The sequence below is a fragment of the Triticum urartu genome, unplaced genomic scaffold (genome assembly GCF_056163025.1).
Source record: "Triticum urartu cultivar PI428250 unplaced genomic scaffold, HENAU_Tu73 scaffold2, whole genome shotgun sequence".
NCBI classification, from domain to species: Eukaryota; Viridiplantae; Streptophyta; class Magnoliopsida; order Poales; family Poaceae; genus Triticum; species Triticum urartu.
Window position 1 is genome coordinate 3,101,890 of NW_028260368.1, and position 4,969 is coordinate 3,106,858.

General features: G+C 33.1%; 3 non-coding genes across 3 annotated transcripts; 1 reads left to right on the forward strand and 2 right to left on the reverse strand.

The window, feature by feature from the left end:
* Positions 1–284: 284 nt before the first annotated feature.
* On the reverse strand, positions 285–357 carry TRNAF-GAA (transfer RNA phenylalanine (anticodon GAA)). Its single transcript has one exon. It is a non-coding gene; the product is annotated as a tRNA-Phe (tRNA).
* A 1,667-nt stretch (positions 358–2,024) lies between these two features.
* On the forward strand, positions 2,025–2,097 carry TRNAT-UGU (transfer RNA threonine (anticodon UGU)). The gene has a single exon. It is a non-coding gene; the product is annotated as a tRNA-Thr (tRNA).
* A 1,219-nt stretch (positions 2,098–3,316) lies between these two features.
* On the reverse strand, positions 3,317–3,403 carry TRNAS-GGA (transfer RNA serine (anticodon GGA)). Its single transcript has one exon. It is a non-coding gene; the product is annotated as a tRNA-Ser (tRNA).
* Positions 3,404–4,969: the final 1,566 nt, after the last annotated feature.

The following is a 4,969-nucleotide window of genomic DNA, read 5'->3' on the forward strand; positions in this document are numbered from 1 at the left end:
AATAAGATAAGATAAAGATAAGCAAGACTAAAAAAATATTCGTCGGAATAGCGGAATACAAAATTAAGAAACGCAAAAAAATAAAGGGGAATCTCACCCCCTTCTTTATCATAAAGAAAAGATATATTTTAAAACTTCTTTAAAAAGAAAAAGAAGTGCCTCTATATTTATATTATAGATTTATCCACTTAGATGAATAAATATTATTAATGAATATGTATCACAATCCATCTCGAGGTATTTGGATCAATACCTATTCGGTGGATCTTTTTTTTTTTTTTCTCTGCCAGGAACCAGATTTGAACTGGTGACACGAGGATTTTCAGTCCTCTGCTCTACCAACTGAGCTATCCTGACCTTTTCTTGTGCATCATCCTAGTAGAGTATTTGTATCTATGTCAATTAAAAGGACTAAAAATTAATTAAAGTATTTCAAATTTTAAATTTGAAAATGGGGGGGGTAGTCCTATGCATTGTGCATGGTTTACTTAAATAAAACTTAAAAATAGAGTGAATAACCAAGATTTCTTGCCGATACTCTAATAAAAAAGAAATCTATTCAATGAATAGGATAAGATCCATTGAGTTCTCTTCGCATTCCTTTGTGAAAGAGTAGAATGAGAAAGCTAATGAATCTTAAACCCATTGCATTGATAAAAAGAAAAAAAAGTGCATTGATAAAAAGAAAAAAAAAAAGAGGATAAATAATAATAATATAGTATAGTTAGGGAATAAAAGAGGATTTGGGGATAGAGGGACTTGAACCCTCACAACTTATAAAGTCGACGGATTTTCCTTTTACTAGAAATTTCATTGTTGTCAGTATTGACATGTAGAATGGGACTCTCTCTTTGTCCTCGTCCGATTAATCCACTTTTTTAAAGATCTCGAAAACTTTGAATTTTAATTGAAGAATTTGATTATTCAATATTCGATTGGAGTGGATTCACAATAATGAAAAAAAAAAATTATGATATGAGTTTTTTATTTCATAATCATTATCATTTCTAATTTCATTTTTAAAAAAGATAAAGAACCTATATTATAATTAGAATATAATATGAGTTCTGTGATTAATCGTTTGCTATGTCAGTATCTATACGTGTTTATTAAATGTATAAGGTATAAAACCCCTCTTTCTCTAATTTAGAACTAGAAGGAATTCCACTAACAACACAACGTAATTAACTCGATTCGTTAGAACAGCTTCCATTGAGTCTCTGCACCTATCCTTTTCCTTTGTATTCTAGTTCGAGAACCCCTTGTTTTCTCAAAACACGGATTTGGCTCAGGATTGCCCTTTTTTAATTCCAGGGTTTCTCTGAATTTGGAAGTTACCACTTAGCAGGTTTCCATACCAAGGCTCAATACAATCAAGTCCGTAGCGTCTACCGATTTCGCCATATCCCCATTTCCCTCTTCTTTGAGACCAGGATTCCTTGTGTAATTTCATCCATCTCTTAGTTTTTTTTTTGAATCATTGAGTTCATCACTCAACGTAGTCTAGCAGTTCAGTTCGACTCTATTTGAGAGACCTCGCTTGCTTATTGCAATTCAGAATTGAATTGATTCTATCCTTGATGTATTTGCAATTCAATCCGAATCAATATATCCAAAAGTTTTTATCTCCCCCACCTCCCGTCTTACTTTTTTATAGTATTCAAAATTATACTATAACGCTTGATATTTATTCTTTTTTTCTAATCAGAATTAGCAATTTTATTTACTCTGACTCTATGTTCCCCTTAGTGAAATATTAATCCTCAAATTATTAACAAATAATAAAGTCTATAATGATCGAATGAAAATACCAATAAATTCTATAATTTTATTTTTTAATATCCTATAGTTAAGCATATCAAGCTAACTTTATCTTTAAGAAGTTTTAGTATTTTTTTATTTTTATAAGTATAACTTCAAATTTAGAACTAGTTAATAGCTAAGATTAATAACTAATATCTGAGATTTTACGGATTTCCTATACTATACCTATTTCTATTTGTTACACTATTTCCGTTATGTAAGCCCACTTAGCTCAGAGGTTAGAGCATCGCATTTGTAATGCGAGGGTCATCGGTTCAAATCCGATAGTCGGCTTTTTTTTCTCTATCGATGTTCTACGAACAAGAATCTCTTTTTTTCCGAATTAAATGGAGAATCCAGGATCTTTTATGTTTTTTACCTTACAATTTTGCTAGATACAAAACAATAAAATAAATAATATATATACAAAAAAAAAAGATTTTGATGAAATTCCATTTTTTGGGGTACTTTAGTTGATTTTACTCTGTTTATCCTGTAGTTTAATTCAGTTTTAATTTCGATGTATTCTGTAATGTAAATACAATGAAATTAATTGTGTAAAATGAAATTTCAATAAAATAAAAAAAGGAGTCTTCATGTCCCGTTATCGAGGACCTCGTTTAAAAAAAATACGCCGTCTGGGAGCTTTACCAGGACTCACTAGAAAAACACCTAAATCCGGAAGTAATCTTAAAAAAAAATTCAATTCTGGGAAAAAGGAGCAATATCGTATTCGTCTTCAAGAAAAACAGAAATTGCGTTTTCATTATGGTCTGACAGAACGACAATTACTTAGATATGTACATATCGCTGGAAAAGCAAAAAGGTCAACAGGCCAGGTTTTACTACAATTACTTGAAATGCGTTTGGATAATATCCTTTTTCGATTGGGTATGGCTTCAACCATTCCTGGGGCCCGCCAATTAGTCAACCATAGACATATTTTAGTTAATGGTCGTATAGTCAATATACCAAGTTTTCGTTGCAAACCCCGAGATATTATTACTACGAAAGATAACCAAAGATCAAAAGGTCTGGTTCAAAATTATATTGCTTCATCGGACCCGGGGAAATTGCCAAAGCATTTGGCGATTGACACGTTGGAATATAAAGGACTAGTAAATAAAATCCTAGATAGGAAGTGGGTCGGTCTCAAAATAAATGAGTTGTTAGTTGTAGAATATTACTCTCGTCAGACTTGAACTTAACGAAAAAAGGAAAGGTTCATAGAATTTTCTTCCCCTTCCCCTTTCCCCGAACTAAATCGCCCTAAGACCATTACCATTAATTTGTATTTTCCCATCAACTAGCTAAAATTGATTAACCCTAGGATTAGGATCCTTTTTTCTTTTTTCCTCTATGTGTATTTTACATACCACAGTAATTTGCTATAGAGAATTTCTAATTTCTATTAAATCAAAATAAGATAATATAAGATATTATATTATTGCTGGAAAAAATTGTTATTTGATTTGATACATTGTGATCCTTAACGTTGATGAATTAAGAAAAACGGAAAGAGAGGGATTCGAACCCTCGGTAAACAAAAGTCTACATAGCAGTTCCAATGCTACGCCTTGAACCGCTCGGCCATCTCTCCTACATAACTTATTATGGAAAATAAACTGAGTGAATAGCGAGTTTTCTTATTCCTGCAGTACAGGTACAACCGCAACCACTCGGGGGTTCCATAGTTCTATTGGAAAAATTCCTTTTGATCTAAGTGGAAGGATACAGGATTTTTTACTAGAAATTGCGCTCGCTATAAAATAAAAGTTTTAATTTGGGTTTTCCCGCAACTAAAGAAAAAGAAAATGGAAGAATTCTTCTTATTGCATAATAAAATAAAGAAACCTTAGAATTCCGTTTGCATAAGATACGCTACACCATACTATCGAAATCAAAAATAGGGTATGAGACAATTAATAACTTTGAAAACACGAAATAGTTGATAACATAAGTTGTTGTTCAGAAATAGGAAAGTGGAATGAAATCCAGTCTTAGTCAAATATTTCATATCTCTTCGTGTCCAAGCAGAAGGAAAAGGATACAATTTGAGCTGAGCGGAAAATCCATATCTCTCTTATCCATTTAAAGCATATGGATTTAGAGTAGAGCATATGGATCAATCTATTTATAATTATAAGAATCGAATGTGTTTGTTTTTATGTTATTTTGTGAAGGAATGAAAACAATTCTATATAGAATGGGTTGGGAATTATGCCTAGATCCCGTGGAAATGGAAATTTCATTGATAAGACCTCCTCAATTGTAGCCAATATTTTATTGCGAATAATTCCGACAACCTCAGGAGAAAAAAAGGCATTTACTTATTATAGAGATGGTGCGATTTGACTCTTTTTTTTGCTTTTTTTTAGCCCTACCTATACCTCAGTCTTACGAAAAAGAGAGGGGGGTTGGCATAGAGAGAACCAAATTTGTAAAGCAAACAAACCCACGCTTCGGGAAGGTGAGGCGAACTAACAATTCCTTCCGTCGTGTATCCTCGATTGATGCGGCTTCAGATACTTCAATTGTAGATTTGAGTATTGAGCGAAAGGTTACACCTACAGGATATGGTATGGTATGGATTACAGGCCAATCCTACTCTATTAGTATCCGTAGGCAGCATAGGGGAGAAAAGCACTACACCTAGAAATAGGAATCAACAAGAGAAAAACTTTGTTAGAAATTACCCCTTTCCTGATCGGTATCAGGGCTGGGAAGAATGGTTGGGATAACAAACAACCATCAGGTTTGTACTTTGGATACCCCTATAACCATCAAAGATCGTTGAAGTAGCTAATTCCTCTAAATAGGAGGCGTTGAGAACAAAGAAATTATTGGAGCTATCGTTTTCCTCTAGCATTAATAGAATTCATTGGTGTTAAGAAAAACCTCTTGTGGGAAGGTTGGCTAGAGATTTCTTGGAAAAATACCAGCCCCTTTCGGTTCATAATGAGACGGGACTAATTCTATTTTGATTCTATAGATTATTTCGCTTAGTACTATTATGTACAGAAGGGAGGAGCCGTATGAGATGAAAACCTCATGTACGGTTTTGGAACGGAGATTTTTTGAATAGAATGAACGACCGTAACGGATGTTGGCTCAATCCGAAGGAAATTATGCGGAAGCTTTGCAAAATTATTATGAAGCTACGCGA